Source organism: Onychomys torridus, chromosome 16, assembly GCF_903995425.1.
Source record: "Onychomys torridus chromosome 16, mOncTor1.1, whole genome shotgun sequence".
Classification (NCBI taxonomy): domain Eukaryota; kingdom Metazoa; phylum Chordata; class Mammalia; order Rodentia; family Cricetidae; genus Onychomys; species Onychomys torridus.
The window spans coordinates 23,747,748-23,772,147 of record NC_050458.1 but is presented as its reverse complement, the minus strand read 5'-3'; the positions used below and the strand labels follow the sequence as shown (position 1 = coordinate 23,772,147).

Below are 24,400 nucleotides of genomic sequence, written 5' to 3'. Positions count from 1 at the left end.
TACTTTCTCGTTTCATCTCATAAGATACTCAGTTCATGACGGCTTGTGACAACATCTCCGGGCAACCAATACAAGGAGGAAACCCAGGCAGAGGTAAAATACCACCTGACAAGGGGGCATCATTGCTGGGAACATCAGAGGTAAATTACCGCCCGAAAAGGGGCAGCATTGGTGGGAACATCCGAGGTAAAATACCGCCCGACAGGGGGTATCATTTCTGGGAAAATCAGCTGTAAAATACTGCCCGAAAAGGGGCAGCATTGTTGGGAACATCTGTGTTCATTTTGCTACAGATATTGTCAATTCTTTGTCGTCAATGAGGAAGCAGGTACTCAGGCTCACAAGACTGAAGAAGAAACTTGTGGGTGGTGGTCAGGCTCCCCCAAACCCTTCCACCTCTCTCCCTTGAAAACCTCAGAAAAGCCTGTCTGTCTGGCCAACTCGATGCTCTCTGGCGGCTACCACTTTGTCTAGTTTTTTTCTGAGTTTGCCTGACTGTCATCACACATGTGACCACAAGAAAACCCTGGTGGCCTGAGTAGCTCTGGTAAACAGATTCTAATGTGCCCCAGGACTCCTGACAGTCATTTAGGAACCATGTGGGGCCTGGATTTCAAAACGGTCCCCTCTTCATATGATACCCATTGTGAAAAATCTCTTGGCTTCCTGCCCACCCTGGCAATGAAGCCAAGAACGGAGTTGAGGAAGGGTGGGCTGGCCACAGCTGGCCCACGTTTCAGACAGTTAGAGTGGTCTCTGAAGGAACACCGATTGCCCATTTCTTTCCTTTAGATGCTCACTAAAATATTTTACTGGACTGAAGCCTCAGTATCAGGAATCCTGGGGAAAACAGGCCTTGCTTACCCTGCCTTGTCAAATCTCCATTATTTTAATAGAGATGGGCAGTGGGACTGCAAATAAACAATGCTGAGAATGAGACCTAAATGTCTTCCCACACACAGCCATGTCCTTAGAGTCCTAATGAGGACAACATAGTTAATTTGGGGTTGAGGGTAAGACTATGGGATGGGAGCTGTGTTCCATTTATAAAGAACAAAATAATTAAATTCGATTCAGTGGAAGGAGTCACTGAACTAGAAGAAATTTGGAGACCAACAGGGAAGGCCAGAAGCACAGGAGTAAGGGGGGTTGATCACAGCCACATTTTCATAAATGGGGATTATCTCTGCAAGGATGGGCTAGCTCAGCAGACTGCTTTTCTCCTACAGGGACACACAAGCACACACAGACACACACAGACACACACAGACACACACAGACACACACAGACACACACAGACACACACACACACACACACACGCACGCATGCATGCATGTGCACACTCACATGTATGCACACACATAATACACATAGATACATGTATACACACACATACACAATATCCACAGACACACCTATGTGGTTTCACTGGTTATTCATTCATCCAAACATGAGGAGGACAAGTTTTAAGCATGCTCACAGGGAAGCCTTGTCTCAAAGGACTGTCTGTGACAGAGCATTCAGTTTTCCTCACTGAGGTGACCACAGAGGCTGGCCTTCAAAACTGTCTTCAGGGAACAAAGCTAGCATTAGGAGGCAAAGAGAAAAATCCAAGCGCAATGTTGAGTAATTTGTTCCATGTTTTGAACCCATCCCCCAACGTATAACTACTTCTAGTGGGGACACACCACTTCATGTCCTTAGATGTGGCAAGTGGAATTGCCCCCAGAGGGCAGAGATTGGCTAGTACCAGAGTGAATACAGAGTGGGAACAGAGATGTCTTGGTGTGTAAATATTCTGAATGACAGTTCCACCTTTAGAACAGAAACTGGGTCCTCCAAAGACAAGGACGTGGGCCATTTGCTGAGGTGGGTACTGGTTCTTGTCATTCTGTTTCAGACGTCAGATGTGTCTGACACTGGGCACATAGCTATGGAGAGTGAAGATCTATGAGACAAGGCTTTGGACACCGACAACCAACAGGGAGCCCCATGAAAAGTAACTTGGGACCCATGACATTATGCACTTGCCTACAGGGCCCACCTCTGAACTACAAAAAGCCACTAGAGGAAGGTAACTGTAGATGGAGTTTTTTCCAGTCCTGCCCAGCCCCATGGACCCCACACCGCTTATAAAATAATCACTCAGAAGCTCACATTAATTAAACTGCTTGGCCATTAGCTCAGGTCTACCACTGTCCAGCTCTTACACTTAAACTTAGCCCATTTCTATTAATCTATACCACATGGCTTGTGGCTTACTGGTACTTTACATCCTGCCCCTCATCGAGGCGACTGAGTGGTGGCTGACAGCGTCTCTCTCCCTCAGCCTTCCACTTCCCAGACTTCTGCTCTCCTTTGTCCTGCCTATACTTCCTTCCTGACTACTGGCCAATCAACATTTTATTTATCAATCACTCATCCACACCAGGTAACAGAGGGTGGCCTCAGAGAGGGAAGCATGGAATGGGGCCTGAACCCCACCTCAAAAAGAAAGAGGCATGTAAGATGGTGGGTCCAGGGGGTGTCTGGGACAGGAGGCAGGTAGGCTAGAGGGGGCTCAGAGAGATGACAGTGGTAAGTTCATCTTCAGGGCAGGCAGATATACAAGGTGAAAAGGGTGTCCATTTTGAAGGTGGAGCAGAGCACAGAAATACCTAGTCCTGCCCAATTGAGCATCATTTTGGACCATAGATTCCTTTTAAAAATGGCATCTGAGGACGCTGTGGAGTGTACACAGTTTGGAAAGGACTCTGTGACTGGGTATGATTGCAGCCTTACCCTACCTACCTCAGCTCTTCTCTAGAACTACTCACATAGATGGTGGCATCTGAACCCACATGCTAGGTGTTGCTCATGTGCCCTATCTAGAGCAAGTCTTCTGAGGTACTATGTTGTTTTTTTCTAAATTACCAACTGCCTGGCCTATGTCAGGCTTCTTGCTATCTAGCTCTTATAACTTAACCCATTTCTATTTATAAGTTGCCACATGGCCATGGCTGACAGGTACTTTCACATCTTGCTTCTCCTGGCCCCACTGGTGTCTTTTTAGACTCCGCCTTTCTCTTTCCTTTCTCTCTCCTTGGATTTCCCTCCCACCTCTAAGCTGCCTTGCCATAGGTCAAAGCAGCGTATTTATTAACCAATGGGAACAATAGATATTCATATGTTTGTTTTTTTTTTTTTTTAATCACACATATCCATGTTCTTGGCTACTACAGCCTTTGCCTTTCAGATGCCACTTACTTTCCCTCACCTCTGAGATTTTCTTAAAACCACGTGATGTCTAAAATCATGTAGGGCCTCTGGGTGGAATGGCACTCTGAACCCTTATGCGTGGTGTTGACATGACTGTAATTTTACTAGGTTCCATCTAGTCAGAAGTCATCAGAGGGTAAAGGTTATTTGAGGTCTAAGTACAATATTAAACAAAAATGGTTTTCAAGCATCAGCAGTGGAAATATCCCTTAAGATTGGCACAAGAAACAAGTTACCCAAAGGCTGAAACATTAGAAGGTAGGACATCGGGGCTTTTGTTTGTTTTTGGTTCCAGGCCCAGCATTCTGAGAAGGGTTATTAATTACTCCCTGGCGACAGAAGGAATACAGGGCTTCTCAAAGCCGATGGAAGAAATCCTCACAGACAGGGTGTGGGGGGATGGGCTTGAGCTTCTTACAGAAAATATTGATTCCATGCCACCAGCAAGCCGGTGACCTGCATGCTTCAGAGAAGGCCAGAGGACGGGGCACTCTTCCCTATAGAACTGAGACAGCCCACGTGTGAGCTCAGTGCTTACACGGCTGCATCCTACAGAACTCACAGGAATGTCTGACTCCCCTAGGAGGCTGTTCTCCTCAAGATGCCCACCACCTACCTACCCACTTGGCACCCAGAAGCCTCTGGGGCTCTTCTCTCTGCTAACGGTATTCGGCCAGCCCACTGGAAGGGCTGCTCCTCACCTTCCACCCAAATTCACCTGGGGCTCTCCTCTTCAATAATGCTGGCATGCATGTCCACAGTAGCCTCCTGCAGTGTCCTCCCTGGTAACATATCTGAAGTCCTCCTTGGCTAACAGTCATTTCAAACTGGAGCTCAGGTGCAACACTCTCCTGATAGCACCTGTGGAGGCTCTCACTGAACTCAGAACCATTCCACAGTCCTCCCTCTAGTTCCATAAGGTCCAGCACGGGCTCCTGCTGCCTTCCCAGCTCAGAATCTGTCTCTTTCCTGGATGGGCAGAAAAACACTTCCCCTAGACTGGCTAATGAGAGCAGGAGTGGAAGGAATAATCCGTCTTTTGTTGATGTTGCTGCTGTTTGGTTGGTCGGTGCTGGGGCCTGGGACCTGAGAGTCAGGCACCCTACCATTGAGTCTATCTGCTCCTGCTTAAAATTGTGCTTTTCTATTCTACACCGTTCAATCATGCCAGAGTTATGGTATTGTGTTGCAGTTTTCTCTGCTTTCTTGCCTCCAGGATACTGTTGCCGGTCTCCATGACAGCATCAGTGTTGTTCAAATGGCCTAGCTTGAGTTGCTTGGAACCAAGGCAATGTTTGTTCTTCCTGGAGTAGACGTTGAAAGCTGTTCTAGAACACAGTCCATGTAGATTACTGGAGGCTTAATGAGATCTTTAAATTACCAGCCAGCTCGATCCCTTAGGGAAATGACGCGAAAGTATGATCTCCAGCATTTTTAACAGCACCTGATAACTTACCAAGTCCTTGCAAGGTGCATTTGCTTGTTTTTGAGACAGGGTTTCACTGTATAGCCCAGGTTAGCCCTAAAATCATTATGTGACAGAGCTTCAGACTGTCCTGCCTCAGCCTCCACGGTGCTGAGATGATAAACATGTACTATCATGGCTGGCTGCAGGAATGACCTTTTTTTCTGCGTCCCTTTGCATGCAGAGGCGTTCAGAGAAGGTGATACAATAAGAGGCAGACTCTGGGTTGGAGTCGATGACTTTCAATGCCAATTTCAATGCCAAACGTTCTGTCCAGCTGCCTTCAAGAGCCTGGGCACAACCCCTCGAGGACCTATGCATGGCTATGTTTAAGACCAGAAAGTTAACGAACACCCAGAAGCTGTTGTGCACAGGGCTCTGGCTCCCTCAGAAGCTCAGTGCTGATGGGGCAAGTCCTCTTTCCTTCCTACCAACTCCTCACAGACCACAGAGCATAGGTAGTAAGAGAAGGCTGCAAAAGGCACGGGCACCGTGGGTAACTGCCTGGAGTTCCAGCCAGATGTGAACTTAAGAAAGCTGTATGCAAGGATATATATAACCAGTGAGGCCCTGGTCAGCCCCTGATCTGCCCCCAGCCCCTGCAGCGTGATTATAGGCACATGCCCACATTTTATGTGGGTGCTGAGGATCTCTTGTTTGCACAACAAATACTTCACCAACTGCACCGTTTCTCCAGCCCTATCTCAATAATGTAAACAAAGGTCTGTTTGAAAGTTGATGTATTGACGATTGCCTGTGAGTCCATGAAAACCACTAGTAGCATCAAAGATGATGGGGACCATCACTGCTCACGTTGATTATGCTTTCCACAGCCCTCTTCACTCATGAAGTTGATCAATCCTTGCAAAGGCCCTTTTAGGAAAACATCAGTCTAAACAGTTTCTTAGGTCTCTTTGGCACCAAGTTCTATAATTCCACAAAATCTGAAGAGTGTGCATTGATAATGGGAGCAGGCCATGGTGTGACTTATTTTTCGTCCCTTTGTGGCAGTGAGCAGGGAGGACCCCTTGGAGGCCAAAGGAGGCCACATGAGGACATGAGCTGGGCAGGTCCCTGCCATTTCGCACTGAGTGTGGAAAACACATGGAACTCAACGGGCCCGAGAGGCTGCACCAGCTAAAAATATAAACAAGCTCAAGAAAATTTAGATAGACTCATGGATGAGTGAGAGGTGGGTGGGGGAATTAGTGATGTCCAGGCTGCTGCAGCTTGCTCAGGTCCCTGTTAGCTGGGGAACTCCTGAGTGAATGAAGTGCCTATGCTCTTACCAAATATGCCTGTGTCTGGACAAAAAGGAGAAGCAGAGAGAAAGCAGAGGGTATATGATAATTTTCTGTGTCAGCATATATCTTCTATTTTACACACACACACACACACACACACACACACACACACACACACACACCTACCTCTCCATAAGAAACTTAGAATTAGGAATAAGGGAATCATTTTTGATGTTGTGTGCAAGGATTTAGAGTATTTACACATTTTGCTATAATTTTGTGCATACTTATTTTTTTTTAAATTTATTCAGTATGTATTCTGGATTTTTCCTTAGCATTTAACTTTCTCCCCCTTCATATTAAACAAGCTTACTGGATAACTTAAAGGGTCCTGCCACTTTCCTAATAACTGGTTTATGTAATTGTCAGATTGTCTTATAATTCATCTTTTATTTGACATTGTACTTCTTTCCCCAATTTTCTGCTGCATAAATATTGCTAGGGTAGACTTGCCTGGCGCTGCTTCTGTAGGGTTCCAGGAAGTACAGGTTGGCCTTGAGCTTGATAGGTAGCCAAAGAGGACCATGGCCTTCTGATCCTCCTGCCTCCACCTCTCCGGTGCTGCGATTACAAGCATGAGCCACCAGACCTGGTTTTATGGTGCTGGGAATTGAACCTGGGGCTCCATGCATGCAAGGAAGGCACTTTACACGGAGCCTCATTGCCAACCCACCTTGTTCCTTCTTTTTGGAGACGTAATGGTAAATTGCGGAATCGCCCGGCGGAACATTAAGAAGTTTTCTCCTACATGAGAGGAAGCTCCGTCAGTGTGTCCTGGCTCATTGCATTTCTTTCATAAATGTCCCCAGGAAGTCCCTGATGCCCCAGCCAGAGCTTCCTCTCTCTTCTCCCAGCTAGTTGTTTATGCAGCGGGGCTCTTTCCTGGCTCCTTCAGTCTGAGGACTTGGAGTGCTGCAGTGGTGTGGTGCCCTGCCAGCCAGTGGCTGAGGCTCACTCAGACACGGTCCTTGTTAGGAATGCAAATCTGTCCACTCTCCCATTGTGCCCCTAACTTTGACTGGCCTCTGTCTTCTATTACCTGCACCAGCTGAAAGATAGGGCTGTGGCTTAGTAATGTGAGAAGGACAGGCTCTGTCTGAAGCAGAACCGTCTCTCCCGTTTCCATTTTGCCCGACAGAAGTAAGACCGCTTTTTTCTCCCAGGGCCAACTCTACTAAAGGCCATTATGCACCGAGAGAGAGGGAGACATTTATCTACTGCTAAGTATGAGAGTTACATTCTGTACCTCCAGTATGGGTGGAAATTAAGCTGTTTACTCAGCGGCCACCCCAAGGGACTGAAATGAAGTCTAATTTGCTAGCATTTCTGGAACACATTGTCTGAGACCTCTCCCTTCCCCTCCAGTTCTCATTTTCTACACCGTGAAACCGCCCAGGAACCTGTAAAATTACCTTGGTTGAATTCTACCCCCATAGGCTCTGATAACCAAATGTAAACGGAGTGAGCAAGAGGGGACCACAACAAGCTGGTCCCTGCTTTGGAATGTATTTGAAAGGAACTGAGATTGCAGCAGGCTGGCCTGTTAAACAACTTTGCCATCACCAGGGATTTCCAGAATGGCGCTAAAGATCAGGGGGGTCTGTAGTAGGCACTTAGACACAGTTTCCCTCGGATGCTCTATGAAGCAGAACCCACACATGCTAAAGGCCTCACGTAGTATGCTCAGATTCTCCCCATGCTGTGACAAACCCTCTTCTTTACCACCAGGTAGGTTCTTCTTCACAATATGTTCCTGTTTTGCCCTCTGCTAGTGCATGGCCATCGCTACTTCAAATGTCACTCAGGATTAAACTTTCATGCCACCAAGCCCGTCAAGATGAATTCCACCCGGGGCTACTGATTTCACACCTTTCTGGTATTTCAAAGTCAGAGTGCTCCCCGTGGGTGGAGGCATACAACTGCAATCCTAGCCCTCACAGTCGGGAAGGATGGCTGAAGCAGGAGGATTTAGAGTTTGAAGTCATCCTGGGCTACATTTGGAGGCCCATTCTCAAGCAAACCATCCCCCAGAGTGCTCAGAGCCGGGCTCCTGCTTTGCAGCCTGTCACGGGGATTTGCTTGAGTATCAGGTCTCCACCCTGTCCTGAGCCTTGATGCAGACCATGAACACCCCCCCCCCCATCTCTTCCCATGAGGTAGGGGGATTTTTGTGCTACTCTTATTCTCCCTGATAATTAATGCAGGTGTAGACATGAATATATTCCTATAAAAGGAACATTAAATGTGAAAAGAAAAGAAAAAGATATGATCATTTTCTTCCCACCCAACTTTAACCATTATTGTAGTTTCTTGAATGTCTTTAAATTTTACCTTTAAAGGTGACAGGTTTGTTGAAGTGAACACTAGTGGACACAAATAAGCCATTTTAGATTTCTGGGTGTGGAGATAAACTTACAGGGTAGAGTCAAGATCCACAAACTAATTCCTGTGACAACACAGGAATTCTCGACTTGAGGAAACTCACTCTGTGGATTAGAATAGCCATCATGAAAGGGGACCCTATGCAAGAGGGAACCCGATCAGCCACTCACTAGTGACAGCTTAACTCCTGTGACTTTGGACACATTTAGATGGCTTAAAGCAATGTTATGACACATACAAGTTATATATCATCTCCCTTTGGGGGGATGGGTCTTGCACTATCCTTGAACCTAGGATCCTCCTCCTCTGTCTACATGCTGGTATTATAGGTGTGTATCACCACACCAGGCTATGTATTCCTTATTTTGCCTAAAACCCATGAGATCATCTGTCCTATATCCCTTATCAACATAGTTGTATAAAATTCTATTTAATCTGTGATTCAGAGTCAAGTAGATGGTTTCTTCAAGCAATATTTTTGGTGAAATATGGTGTTTTAACGACTTTTCAAAAAGATCAGCACCCTCCAGTCGAATTGTAGATGATGAATTATAATCTGCCAGATTCTGGACACTTTACATAAAGTGAATACCAGCTCACAAGGCTCAGACACAGCCCAAGCCAATGAATCTGCTATTGTCTCGGCAAGCACAACCCACAGCCAACCCTCACAGGTTCCACGCAGGGAGGGGAGTCCCCGGGTGAGTACGCAGCCCAGCAGCCCAGTATCGGTGTCACCCACAGTTCACCTGGCCTGAAGTAAGTGCCTTGAGACTCTCCAGTCCAAGAAGGCAGACTAAACCTTCTACCGTTCCTTTGGCCATGGAACCAGCCACGTGTCATGGCTTCTAGTGCCCTCCCGGCAGACTCTCTTCTCATGAAGGCCCTTCCTCCTATTCACATGACACCACACATGTGAGGAGCTGTCCCCCCACACCTCTCCTGGGCATCTGTGTCCTCCTGTACCCTCCTGTTATGGACATTTTTCTCTGTCTAGTTTCTCAAAACAACCAACCAACCAACCAACCAACCAACCAACCAACCAACCCACCCACCCACCCCAGGAATTTAGTTCATGCCTCTCCTGAGCGCAGGTCAGTACTTGTCCCCCTTTGCCAAGTACTTTTGCTTTCCCACAGTTGGGAGTGTCCACTTTCTTACAGGGTCTTTTGACTTCCCACTTCATGCCCATCCACTCTCCAGGCCCCAGGCACTCGCCTGTTCATCTTCCACCTATTTTCTTCCCCGTCCTGTCTATTTTGCTGACATCCTTGTCCAGGGACCACTGGCCTGGAAAAACCACATTTCTTAGCCATCTCCCTATGGTGCTGCTCCTTCTTTCTCACATAAGATTCTGATTCTGAGGTCAGCCAGATCTGGGTAATCATGAATGAAACAGGACTGTGTTAGCATAGCCTGAGTATCCCTTATGCTTGGGATCCAAAGCGTTTTGGATTTTGAAATGTTTTCATACATATAATAAGACATCTTAATTTTGGGCTTTAAGTCTTAAGATGAAATTCTTGATTGTTTTATATGTACACCTCATACATGTAGCCTAAAGATAATTTATATAACATTTTAAACAATTTTATGCATGGAACACCATTTTGTGGTGTGGGATTTTTCTGCTTGTGGAGTCATGTCAGGGTTCGGAAGAGTTCGGACTTGGAAGCATTTCTGATTTTAGGCGTTCAGGCAGGGGTGTGCAACCTGTTTCTCCTTGCCGTACAGAGTTGTACAAAGGAGATGATCTAATCCATACACTGCACTTGACACCGAGAAAGCTACAGACATTAGCAGTCAGTGCCACTGTTCCTGGACTTGCTAATTGTAACAGTAAGAGACGCCGGTTTTTTCTCCGAAGCGCAGCTTGCCAGTTTCAAAGTTTCTTCACTTCAGACTTCTGACCTCTATTCATCTCAGGCCCCTTAATTTCTGGCTGAATGTTCTTTGGAGACTTGTAAAATAAATCTATATTGAGAATAGGGGGAAGCAAAATTCTGCCTTTGTGAAAGAGCAAAATGTCAGTGACCCCGGGTGCTTTCTGGGTTCTGTTTCCTTACCTCTAAAGGAAAAGCTGGACCCAGACAGCATTTCGGCAAGCTTGTTCCAGAAACTCCCTTTTCAAAGATGCTAACACTCTGTAACAAAGCCCCTCTGGGCCAGAACATAGCCACACTCTGTGAACAAACATACAACCCTGCACCTGTTCCCCACACGCCAGCTGAGTCAGAATTCCAACCCTGTCTACACTGCCTGGCACCTCAGCAGAGTCTAGAAGGGCTGATCAGTCTCTCTCCTAAGAAGGGGCTTTCTAATTTTTCCATTCATTGTACAAAATAATGGGTTTCATGCACGACTATCAAATACTTTGATCATACTCATCCCCTCTGGTACCCTCTCTGATCCCCTCTGCTGTTCCCGCTGGCCCCCTTCCACTCCTCAAATAACCCCCCACGTAGAGGCTTTGATTGGCACAAATCTCAGCTGTGTAAGGAAGGAGACCAAACTGCCAGATTTGCTGAAAAACTGGGGCAAGGTTCTCTTTAGTGAGCCTCCAGGTTCCATGCAGGCTACCGCTGGGTACCAGGGGCCTGGAAATACGCCCCTGCCTGCCTGCCGCAGGGTCTCCTGATTAAGCTGGCCGCCAGGCACAGGGCATTTCAGGCAGGAACGGTGAATTTGAAAACCACACAATTGCTAGTAGTTTGGAAAGTCCTTTTGAAACACCATGCCAATCATTGGATTCATTTTTTTTCAAGCCCCCTTTTAAATGCAAAATATGCTAATATGTTGTTGGAGTGTCCAGCAGGGAATCTGCTAGGAACTGGGGCCTCTCTCCATTGGAGGTTAAATGCGAGGCTGGTGGGAATTGGGGACCGCGAGAATAATGGTCCATTTTCCCTCCAGGGAAGGAAAATAGGGCTGGTGCCACCAGCCTCAAGTGTTCCTTTGTCCTTCCCTCAGCTGCAGAAGGTGCGACCGCCCTTAGAAAGTTGTCGACTCAGAAATAATGGACTTCTCTCCTACTCTGGCCCCAGTTCGGCCCCTGGTAAGTGAGATATGTCCTTGAGTCAGTATTAACTCCTCCCTCCCAGCAAGGAAGAGACAATGGGAGAGGGAACAGACAGAACCGGGCAGGAGAAATTTATAGCTTAGAGGAATAAATTAATTTAGGCGGAAAGGGCTGGTGTGGCCCAGCCTTTGACAAACGGCACAGTCCTCTTCTCTGCAAAGCTCCATTTCTCTTACCTGCGTTAAGAGGAAGATACAGTACAGACCCAGGGGGACTCTCTTGGAGGTTCTGGGATAGCAGATATTACCAAATATTACCCCTGTTTGCCCCAAACCCTGGGCCTTTTATACTCACTTGGTAACCAATTCCAAAACGTCATTAAAAGTTGCATCTCAGGGTTATATAACATGTACACATTGCTGGGTACTATATGGGTACTATACTGTATATCCGGGGCCTCAGGACTAGCACTGGGAGGGTGCAGTGAGGCTAACTCAGAAATGTGACATTTAGATGTGTGGGTGTAGTCATTTATAATCATGAATCAAGCAACTACTATCTTCTGAGAGCTTAGCATTAATACATGCCTCACCGGCAGGGGGAGAGGTACAATCCGGGCCCAAGGGTTCAACATGGCAGTACATTTGTCTCTCAGGGGAGGAAAGCCCTAGACATTCTATGGGGTCTCAGGCCCTGTGAATTGTTTATTTGAGATTGGTTTTTGCTTCAGATATATTTTCTTCGACCCTTATCATGTCTTTAATATTTTGGATATGTGTAGTGGGTAGCCTTTCCAGCCTTGGCATGGAAGTTCCAACCCCCACTGAGGCTTTGGTAACAGTCACACCTACAAGGCAGGGCTGAGAGAGGACCCTGAAGACCTGAGATGTGAGGGATCTCTTTGGTGCCTGGACCCTGGACACTGGAGGTAGACAGAGCAGAGTTCTCCATGAATACTGCCAGACTGCACCTACAACCTACCTATCCCTTCATTTGTAAGTTACCCCACAAAATAAACCTCCCTTTTAACTATGTGGAGTGGCCTTAATAATTTCACCAATAGATATGTTTCTGAGAAATCAAGAATTTCACTTTTCCTTGAAGACTGAAAAGGGAAGAGCAGTATCTCAGCAGTCATCCTTTAGCGGAATGAGCGGGATTGGCTGGAACTCAGAGGCAAGTGGACCTTTAGACTGGGATCCTCACTGCCAAAGCCACCCCCCTCTTTGTCTTGCTTAATCTCTGTCTTCCTTATTCCAGGCACCTGCCTGGCTCTGGTCTGCAAGCCTGGCCTCATGACTCTTTCTTTGTAAATTGAAGGTGGAGGCTGAGAGTAAGACCTTCATTGAGTTCTTGCTTGAATTTGGATCTCTGACGGACACCTGGGCCTGGGCTCTTGGCTATATCCCATTGTGTGTTACCAAGGCAATGCAGGGCTACAGGAGACCCTAAGTATAGTAGAACCGTTGTAACCACCTGATAGGTGGTTTGAATGTACAAATGGAAGACAAAAGAGGGTATGGTGAGCAAGAGATTTTAAAAGAAGCAAGGAATGGACTAAGCATCCTGGAAGAACTTAGGGAAGAGCTGCAGGGCTCTTAGCTTGGGACCTGGTACTTGGTTTACCCAGTTTTGTTTGTGACTTTTAAAATGTATTTTTATTGTAAACTAGAATGCAGAGACAAATTTCACATTGACATATCAACATAGACTGTCTGCAACTATTTACTTTTAATTATTATTATTATTTGGGTTCTATTTTCTTTCCTAAAGCCACCAGGACTTTTTAAAGTTGGCCTTCACTGTAGAGTAAGAGACCAAATTCCTTCTGTCTGGTGTGGAATGGTGGGATTAGGGGGCAGTTGGAAAACCTGGGGCCCAAGCTCCAACCTGACAGGCAGGAAAGGCAGTTTGCCTTCTGTGGCCCTCAGAGGGAGCCAGTGCTTTTGGATGTTGTGAAGGATGGGGAGGGTGGGAGGAGCCTGCCAGGGTGGCTGTCACCAGAGAGACATTGATGTAATCAGGAAGTGAAACGGTTGCTCTGGCTACGGAAGAATGGTGCGTACCAGAAACCAGATGGCAGAATTGTCACAGATCTGTTTGGGGTTGATTCTTGTTCAAAGAGTGAAGTCCCACTTCCCATGTGAAAGATGGGGGGGGTACTTTGGGACATTACTAGGTTTATACAAGGTCATGAGGGTGGGGCCATCTTGATGGGATGAGAGCCCTGAGGAGAGAAAGGGAGAGCAGAGTCTGTCCCCACACATGGATGGGAGCCATCTGCAAGCCAAGAGGGGGCCCTCCCTAGGAACTGACTCTGCCAGCACCTTGATCTTGCACTTTCAGTCACCAGGAGGGTGAGAGGCAGATGTCTGGAGCATTCTGCATGGCAGTGTCAACTCAGACAAGCTGCTGGTGAAAGGGGAACTCAGGAGCCAAGGACTCGAAGCCCGTAGAAGTGGTGGCCCATAGCTCAAGGGTGGGATGTGACCTGTTTAATGTCTGATCTAGATGGCACACACTGCAAGAGTTTCTCTTTTTCTCCCTCTCTCTCCTTAGCAACAGGGTCTTGTTGTATTTCGGGGGAGCCTCCAGTTCATTCACTATAGAGCCAAGAATGGTTAGGGGCTTCCAGATTCTCCTGCCTCCACCTCCCAGGTGCCAGAATTGCTGCAGGTACCATCATGCCTGGGTTCTTCTGTAGATTTCTTCTTTAGTCTTTGTTCCAAGCAGAGTCTCTCACAGGGGTCAGAGGTCTGGGGACAGGGTGATGTTGTTGAACATAACAGATCCTTTCCCCAAGCTTCCTATTCATGAAAAGGTCTAAATTAAACTCTTGACATAGTGTGCCTACAGCCAGCTATATGAGGCAGTTTGAAGATGGGACTATACCGCCTGTGCAGTACCCTGAACAACAGATTTGAAATATCAACTTGTGATGGGCTAGCACATAGCACCAAGCTGTTGCAGAGCACTGTAAACATAAAACTATCAGTTTGTTGGGTTTGGAGGAAGTAGCTCAGTTTGTATAGTGCCTGTCTACTTCTACTGAGAGTGCTGGTGCCTGCCTGTCACCTCAGGACTCAGGAAGTGGAGGGGGGGGGGATCAAGAGTTCAAGGTCACCCTCATGTTCATGGTAACCTCGTGCAGCCTAGAAGAAAGCAGTCTGTACAGCATCTAGCAAATGTGAGGCTAGCCTGGGCTACATGAAAGGCTGTCTCAAAGAGCAAAATTTGATAGTTCTGTCACACCGATAGCCCTGGTTAGGCTAAATAGTTCTCCCCCTCTGCCCCTCCCCCCCACAAAGTCATGAATCTGGGCAAGGGACTGGCAGGGAGGAGGGAGAGAAGTCAGGGTGTGTGGGTGTGAGGAGTGAGCAATCAGAATACATTGCATAATTTTCAAATAAGAAAATTAACAAACAAAATAAAAACATTTGACCGAAATATGTTATAGATCCACAACTTTTATATGCTAATTTTGAAATATTTAATCATATCTTAATATGCCAGCAGATGGAAATATGGAAGTGGTTGTGCGTCTTTCCTCCATAAGGCCCGAGTAGTGAAGGGGAGGGAGAGCCTGTCTGTCTTAGCAAGACGAGCAGTACAAAGACCTGCAAGTCATTGAATGCCTGAGATGTGCTCATGGATAGACCAAAGATGGCCAGCCCTGTTCAGGAGGAAACTGGGGCTTATTTAGGCTAGATGCTAAACTGGCTGTGAAGTTGCCCAATAAATACCATGGCAGCAAGATGCAACAGGTGTCGGGCTACAGGGGACCTGTGTGTTTACCCGAAGATGTACCCAATGGCAGATGGTATGGATGGGATGTAGGCCCTCCTCCCCCAGTTTTCCAGTCCTGCCCCCCCCCCCCCCCCCCCCCCCCCCGCTCTCTTATGGAGCAGGAAGAGCCGTGCTGACATAAATAAGAGGTCTTGAGTTGGGGGGAGGGGTTGATGCTGTCTTGTCTGGCAGGCTCCGTGTCATCACAGAGGTCCAAAGTCATGTGAGAAAGAGGTAAGAGAGTTGGTCAGAACATCAACCCGGACGAAGACCCAGCAGCTTTTCCTGGGTTTTAAACCCAGGCAGAAGTTGTAGTCAAAGACAATGAGTAGGTTCTGGAAGCCGGAAATTACAAGGCATTAGGCTGTTCCTTCAAGTCTCCGGAAGGAGCAGCCCTACCCACACCCTGGTTTGAGTTTATCGAGGAGACCCATTCCAGATTTCTAAGCCCCCCCAGACTACGAGATAACGAAGCTGTGTTGAGTCACATCCCCAGGTGTGTGGTGTTCTGTTGCAGCAGCCCTAGAGCACTCATACAGTGAGGCCAGGCAGATGGGAGATGTGGAGAAGCGGTCCTGCCCTGGTGCTAGTCCCCTCCTCAGAGTCTGAAAAACATGTGCCTTGGGCTAAGGGGTCTCCACAGTCCCTTCTGGTTCTGATGGACAAAGGCATGTCTGGTGGAACTGAAACTCTCTGGGCTGTGATGAAGGTTGGATGGAGAGCATCCTGTGCAGCAGGCCACGAGAGACCCCACCGAATGGGCAGACTAGGTAGGTCTCTGAGCTCATGGAGTTCAGATCTGGGAGGTGAGCCAGGGCACATTCAAAGGAGTATGATGGTGCCCTTCAGAAGTTAAGCCCTGAACGCCTATGTTAATAGTATTTGGAAGTGGGGTCTTGGGAGGTAGTTAGCATTAGATGAAGACAAATAAGGGGGCTCCATGACAGTGTTAGTGGCCGATAAGAAGCACTGAAGCAGTGATTCTCCATCTTCCTACTGCTGCAACCCTTTAAGTTCTTCCTGTTGTGGTGACCCCCCAACCATAAAATGATTTCATCGCTACTTTGTAACTATAATTTTACTACTGTTATGAATCATAATGTAAATATCTGATATACAGGATATCTGATACGTGCCACCCCTAGGGGTCATGACCCACAGGTTGAGAACCACTGAGCTGGGCAGCCACAAGCTCACAGTATTAGCATGTGATATCCTCTGCCAGATTATGACCCGCAAGAAGCCCCTCACCAGATGTTTAGCATGCTCTTGAATGCCCCAGCCTCCAGAACCTCTGTTCTTCATGAATTACCCATTCTGAGGTATTCAGTCACGGTGTTAGAAAATGTATCGAGACAACTGGTGAGCAGCCCAACTCTGCATATTAGTGTTAGAAGGGAAGTGACGCCTGGTGACTGGAGAAAGAGGGTGTCCTCAGGGTGACCAAGATTGGCATCTCAGTGTAAGAGTGTGGCTAGGACCAGGTGATGAGATGCAGGAAAGAAAGAGGAAGAAGAAACTGAAAAAAAAAATACCAAAAACCAGAAACTACCCTTAGCTAAACAAAGTTAAACAGAATTATAGATGGAGGAGTCCCGAGGGACTGTATCTACAAATTGATTCATGTGTTCATTTGACACTGTGTTTTATTAAACCGGACAGTGTTCCAGGCAGCAGAGACATGGTACCGAACAAAAGAGACCAGGTCCCTAAGGCAGCATGGAATATTGGTATTGTGGGTGTGTGTGTGTGAGGGGCAATATGAAAATAAAGAACTGAACATCATCTTATGATGTAAAAACACTGTGAAGAGCTGGCTAAGAGGACAGAAAGTCCACCTCCCACAGCTGTTGACAGCTGGCAGAGACTACCATGCAGGGTCCATCAGCACCCGGACACATCGCATTTCCTAAACCAAAGGGACCAGGGAACGCCCCTGTCACAGAGCTGGCAGGACACTGCTACTTATTTCACTTAGAAAGGCCAGTGTGGAGAGAGCTGGAGAAGGAAGTTGGTGATTTTAGGATCACTCTGGGGCCTGTGTGCCTGGGCTGGGCTGGAGACACAGTGACTGATAAATGCCAAGGAAGATGTCTCAAGCAAGGGTCACCTCTCCAGATACATATCAGAAAAGGGGGTCTCGGGGTGTCTTTTGGATCAACTTTGGGGCTGATAAAGCAGTGTGCACACTCTCCTTAGTGGTCCTGGATTGACTTAGTTTCTGTGGGGTTCACGAAGCTGGAAAAGACACTGCCTGGTTAGATAAGGTAAGCCTGAGTAGATGTTAACTTTCACGTGTGTGACAGTGAGGTGTAAGGCCAGGGATCTGGCTAGCACATTGTAAAGAGTGTGTGTGTGTCAGAGAGATGAAGATCAAGGTCTGTATTTTGGGGGATATCTATCCATCCATAGTTTCCTTCAGTCTTATGGATTATATGTTATAACCACAGACCAGGAAAGAAAACCTGGAATCACAGTTGAGCACAAAGGACAGTATGGTTTAGGAAGTTGTTAGTTAGTGTTCTCCCTAAGGAATACATGGGGGTGGGGGGGTGAGGAGTGGGGGGGTGAGGGGGCAGTTGTAGAAAGCAAACCACCTGTCCCTGCCACGTCCTTTCCTGTCTAGAGAAGGCTGTCTGGATTTCCTCACAGCTCAGACTGGATGAGGCATATTATGCATTCAGGTCCTGCTGCAGGACCCTTCCAGCTGTCCTCCTGAAGGCTCTACCCAGGCACAACAGAAACTCATGTGTGCTGAGCAGCCTTGAAGATGCTGGCCTGTGTCTTGCCAGAAGACCTCTCCAGAAGCCTGGGACCTGGCCTTACCTGGCAGGTGGTGAGGCCACCCAGTTGTATCACACATCCCTCCGGGGAGAAGCTGCTGTGGAACTAGATGGGGACAGGCTGCCTCACGAGAGCTTCTGTCTTTCCTCAGCCTTTACTTCTCAGAAGCAAGAGAGAAACGAGCATTGGTTTCCTCTGCTTCAAAGCTCCCCCTGCCCCTGCAGCATCTCATCATCCACCGTCTCCTCAGCTCAGCTCATGCCTCTTCCTCTGCCACACAGCTCCATGGGACAAATCCTGCCATTTGGAGTCCGTACAGCATCTCACCGCTCTGACTGAACACTTGCTATGGCTTCAAGGCCTAGTCTGGCAGTGTCTCTATACTTGAACAAATCCCATTGCTCCTCTGACCTCACTTACTGATGCATGGGGATGGAAAGGCTGTTCCTAGGATCCTTCCTGCTCCCCACCTTCCAGAATCAACCTTTACCAAACAAAAATCCCAGGCACGGCAGCAGACTCATCGGAGGGCTTGACCTGTTATGGGCTCCTCCTTCTCTGGGCTTTCATTGACTTAGCAGGAGCATGAGAGCACTCGTTACAACATTGGCTTGGCTGTACCCTTTTAAAGCATGACATTCATTTTTAAACATGTATAATCTAGTACTTAATATAGATAAGAGTAAAGTTGCTTTTTTGGGCATAGGAGTGAAGGCCTGGAAGACCGCTTTCTGCTGTGGCCTCTGAGCCACACCCTCTTGTAGCCCAGATCCTTGAGGGACATTGCCATTGCCACAGACACTCATTCTACATATGACCTTGAGCTACATTGGCGACCTGTTCACACCTCACTGCTCCCCACTGCTCACGTTCTGTACGCACTAATCTTCGAGACGTGTCTACAAAAGATATGATGATCAGCCTGCACCTCCCTGATTTTCTGGTGTTTATTTGACAGGTTTTCTCTATGGAGTCCTGGCTGGTCAGGTGCTAGCTGTGGGGATCAGCTGGACCTCACATTCCCAGAGATTTACCTGCCTCTGCCTCCAGAGCTGGGATCAAAGGTGGGCACCATGATGCCTGGCTCTCTCTAGTGTTTAAAATGTTTGGTTTGAAACATGGCTCTCAAGGATGCAGGCAGTGAACACTGCCGAAGGCAAGAATGGAGGAGAGAGCACATTAATCCAGTCCCAAAGCATGGTTACAAAGCCGACCCTCCCTGCCGAGACAAAGGACACAAGCAACTCTCTGAGCCACACTTGCCTGTACTCAGGGGAGGCACAGGTGGTACATACAACCTGTCCCTCAGCGTCTCCAGGCCAACATCTCCTTTCTCTTTCTCTGCCCCTGGTCCTGCTCAGTTCCCTTGAATTTAACCATCAACCCTCCGGTGACAGACACGGGCAAGTTGGAAGGGGAAGGAGGCGGGTGCTATTTATAATTCGGCTGTGTTCACCCTCAGAACACGGCCATTTATTCCAGGCCACCTGCCAGAGGCCTACATTCCCCTGGCTCTATATATGGGCTTTCCACAGGCCTCTGTACCACATCCTTGCCTCTGAGAGGCCCCAGGAAGCCTGGCAAACTGGGAGGGAAAGCCAGATCTGTAACTCCGGAACAGTTCCACCAGGATGGCTCTGCAGAGGTCTCCAAGGTCTGGTAGGGCTCAGAGGGCAGTTGCTTTTGTCTTCAGGGTTTGAGTAAAAGTGGTGAGGAAAAAGAAAGAAAAAAACACATCCTGCTCTAAAACATTAGGTCACCCCCTTCTTTTTGCCAAGTGGTTTTCGATTGTTTCCATCGTGATGTGTGTGGTGGCCGTGCCAACCCCTGAGGGCTGTGAAAGCTGGATTTATAGATGCCCTGGACAGGAGGGAGAGTAAGGCCAGCCAAAGCAGGGGTGTGGGGCTTTGGAGAAATAGATGCTTTCTGCAGGCTAACCCAGCTTGGATTAGCATGTATTAAGGACACCAGAAGAAAAGGTAGCTGGCCTTCAGGGAGGTTGGGATGTAGATACATCAATGACATCTGGAAGCCAAGTCTGAAAGCAAACAAGGCCCAATCTAGTATAGTCTGCCCACTGCTGTCTGCTCTGGACACAAGCAAACAAGGCCCAATCTAGTACAATCTGCCCACTGCTGTCTGCTCTGGACACAGGCGTGCCCTAGCCTGCATGCTCAGATGCTGACATGTTTTTTGTGGGTCTCTGATCACATTTCTTCTTATTCCAGCTCAATTCGAGTCTTTTTACTTTATTTTTTGACAGCTTTTAGTCCAGGCTGGTTGAACTCTATGTAGTCAAGGATGACCTTGAACCCCCTTTGTCTCCATCTCTGAGTGGGTGTTTGCTACCGCACCTGGTTTATGCAGTGCTGGGAGATCAAACCTAGGCTTTGTGCATGCTAGATAAGCATTCTACCAACAGAGCTACATCCTCAACCCTGGTACAAGTCCTTCCATTAGAAAGTTTTCTGTGGTCATTTGGCTAACTCTTCCTTAGGATGGGGAGGTCCTAGCATTGTGAATACCGAGACTATGCTTGGACCAGTTTGGTACTTACTCTGTGCCAACCATATAACAGCATGGCATGCGCGATGCTTTCTGTTCCCTTACAATATGGATATTAGCTTGTATGAGAAGAAAGGGAAATAATGGGCAGGTCCCAAGTGTGTCCAGCCCTCTCAGACCAACCTTCCTGGGGACCATGGGTCTGGGTCTCATCATTCACACATGTGGTCTTTGTTATTTGCATGTAGTCATTGTATCTTGTCAGGTACTGGCACCTCGCCTGTCCAGAGTGCCCTTAAGGTCCTTGCTCATAGAGACCATGTCTTCAGTGTCTTGCCTATTCCTCTTCATCACCCCCTCCTGCAGGACCTGGAACCAGCTAGACCAACAGAAGAAATCTCCCATCATGCAATGGCACTTGGGCTGCGTACCCTTTCTTCGAGGGGAGCTCCATTTGCCACATGTGTTCTCCTTATGTTCACACTGAAACCTTGCAGCCACCAGCAGCTAGCCACAATCTCAACCCTGGCAGACACGGGAACAGGCAGTGAGAAAGGGGGACCTGTCCAGCATTCACCACCAGGTCAGTGGCAATGAGATAGTATGGCAAGGCCTGATGGAGGTTGGGTTGATTTGGACACAGACACAGGTATCCAATGTGACTACAGTGGCCTTACAGAGACGAGGGGTGAGACTGAACTATTTCAGAAAACTGGAAATAAGACCACCCTCCTTCCTTCCTTCCCTTGGTGTGCCCTTTCTGTCTCCAAGTGAAGAGTAGGTACCCAATGGATGGTACCTGGGTGTCGGTTTTTCTTCTTACAACCAACCGAGTTCTGGGTGTGAATCTGGGTGGACTAAATCGACATTAGTTAGTATAGAGTCTTGACAGAGTGCTTGGAAGGCCACTGGCTCACATAGCTACAAGCGTGGTCCTGGATTTGTACCCCCGAGCCAACAAATAAAAAGAGAGTGATGAAATGCTACAAGGTGAACCAGGACCTTTAGATGGGATGGCAACAAGTTCTCTATAAGCGTGGTCCTGGATTTGTAACCCCAAGCCAAACAGTGAATAAAAAGGGAGTGATGAAATCTTACAAGGCGAAGTAGGACCTTTAGGTGAGATGACAACAAGTTCTCTGAGCTCTGGAGAGGTGGGGACCACTGAGGGCCAAGTCATCTATGAAGGCTTCTTGAGGAAGGAGGGCCATTCCTGTTTATTTTAGGGTCTCTGAACATATAGCTTTGACATGATCTAGTGGAGTTAACGCTTCTTCATATAAAGATGTTGCTAATGTCACCGTTCCTGCCTAGCACTTACAGGGAGGAAGGAGTCCATCCATAGGGTAACTAACCTACAGTTGGATGTGGCAGATTTATCTTTCAGAGTGCTCAGTTGAAGCATTCACTGCAGGGGAAAGCATGAGCCACCATAGTTCACGTCTGGCCAAGGGCTGGAATACCATGGCTGCAGAGCTTTTGTGATGGAGGACCACCAATATCTTCTGCTTCCTGCTGCTAATGCCTATTGATACTATAGGTCCAGCCAAGACAGTATCTCTAGCCTGATTCTCTCAGTCACCTCAAACTCTCTATACAGTCATGCTTCCCTTTCTGCATCCATCCAGCAGTGCTGCTGTGGGGCCTTGGGTCAGGGGTCACAGAAAACATGGCACCAGCTTCTCGAGCTATCAGAGAAACTCCCCAAATGCAGTTGTCTTCCTATTGTCTCATGTGGAAACTATGCCACATGGGAGAAGTCTGGTGCTGAGAACAGTGAGTGAGTGTGCAAGACTGTGGGCAGGTGAGAGATAAGAGTGAGAACATCAGCTAAGCAAAGTGGAAAGAGCATGGATGCTGTGTGTGAGGCCTAGCTGGGAATCCAGCATCCCACGTATCTGGCACTTGCTTATACCGATCACCATCTGAACTTTCCCCGACTACATTTCCCAGCCTTCCTTGCAGCTAGACTGTTTTCTGGCCAGTGGAACCCAAATAGAGTGATGTGGGTCAGTTCTAGGCTTGTCTAATAATAATAAAAAACAGTCTCCCACCTGTAGTTGTCATAGATTCCCCATCCATCAATCAAAGAGTGAGAGTTCCCAGATCCAGAGGGAGATAGAGGGAGAAGGACGCGCTGGGGTCCCTCGAGGACTGTGGACGGCTGAATGCTAAATGCATACCAGAATGGTGTATAAACAAGACACAAGGCCTTAATATGTTGAGTCATTTTGATTTTTGATTGTCACAGTTCTTAACTAGTGCAATATTACCTCAAAGTAGACAAGCAGTTTTGGGTAAGTTTCTTAGCCTCCCAATTTTGGTTTCTCTCATTCAGAAAGCAAGAATTAGAAGACCTTCCTAAGAATGATTGAATTCGTATTTACAAAGCTCTCACAACCAAGGCTTCATGGTGACTTTGGTGAGCCCTGGTCAGTTTTGCCTTTCATGATCCCCTCCTCCACATATAAATAATCTTAAAACATAATTTTTCATTGATAAAATAATTAATAAATATTAAATTAGGTTTTATAGCTGCATTGATATATAGATAGATATAACTCAGGTTGACTTCATTATGATGCCTATTCCTATTTATTAATTTTATGCTTGATTTTACATTCATTCTTGTATTCTTTTTTACTTTGTGGTTCTAAAAGAAATAAAATTAAATATTCTTTGGGTGCTTAAAAGTATCATGGTGTTACAGTACCCAACAGAGAAGCTAGGCATCTTCTAGAATGCCCAGCCTGGAGTGCATATAATGCATGCAATGGATATGGGCATTAATAACTATAGTAGGAGCTATGAGGCATGAAACAGCACTGGGCTGTTGTGAAGCCTCTTTTGCATTCTGCATTTTCTCCAACCCTCATGCCTATATTTCATGATAAGAAAGTGGAGGGTGAAAGAAGAGACTAGTCTGTGTTCCAAGAGCCAGGAGGTCTAATCCTCAGTGCTTTTCATACCCAGCACATTACTGGACACTTTCCTTACTTTGTTACACTTAATTTTTCAGGCCAATGATGAGGTAGGGGCTTTTTTTTTTTTAAAAAAATAAACCCTTGCTTTAATGAATGAAAAAAAATAAATGTTGCTGAGGTCAAGTAGCCAAACCAAGAACGAAAGCCACTTGTCCTGGTGCCTCAGATGCTCTATTTGCCACCTGGCTTTTCTATCTATCAGGAGCTGTGGAATAAAACCGATAGATGGTGATCTCTAAGAGAGTGCCAGACACCCACCACCCCCTTTCACAGAACAGAGAAGAGCCTGATTAGGGCTGAAATCAAACACCTCATACCAGATTAAATGTATGCCTTCTCTCTACCAAAATGTACTCTTTAGAAGGTCTAATTATAGTGACTTTTATTTTCTTGTAAATAATCACGTCTGTCATAACTGATTTAACCGATCCAAGGCTCCAAGTTGGCAGTCTTGGCGGCCTGAGCCAACGTGTCAATTACACCAACGAGGCTGTAAGCAAAAGTTGCATGAAGTGGAAGAGGAAGAGGAAAAAAAACCAGTTACAGTCATATAGACGGTGGGGACCAATATGTGCTTTTTCACAGCCATAGTATCAACACAAACTCCCAAATCTGGCCAACACACGTCAATCCCTTGACAATCCGACTTAGTACAACAGATGTAGTCAGCCAGTTCCCAGAAAACGAAAACAATCTTTTTAGTAGAGAGTTAATCCTAAAGACTAGCTTCTTTGATATCTTTTTAGTTTAAGTAGATACTGCAAGGAATTCACAATGGTTCTCTACCATTCTTTTCAGGAAGACAGAAGGGCTTTTGTGATTTATTGCCTCTAGGACCTTTTGGGTTGTATTGGAGTATAGCTGATCAGTCAGCAGAGACTGATGGCTACATCTGGTCTGGGATCCATGTT

The 24,400-nt window shown here is 47.0% G+C and overlaps 1 protein-coding gene across 2 annotated transcripts in view; it reads right to left on the bottom strand.

Annotated features, from left to right (window-relative positions):
• Positions 1-24,400, bottom strand: part of Zhx2 (zinc fingers and homeoboxes 2) — a 153,751-nt gene that overhangs the window by 101,148 nt on the left and 28,203 nt on the right. Inside the window, exon 1 of one of the 2 annotated variants that reach the window (XM_036208658.1) lies at positions 6,703-6,827. The exons of the other annotated variant lie outside the window; for it this stretch is intronic. The gene's annotated coding sequence lies outside the window, so the exon portion shown is untranslated. Of the gene's footprint in view, positions 1-6,702; positions 6,828-24,400 lie in introns of those variants that run through there. 2 annotated transcript variants of the gene reach the window in all.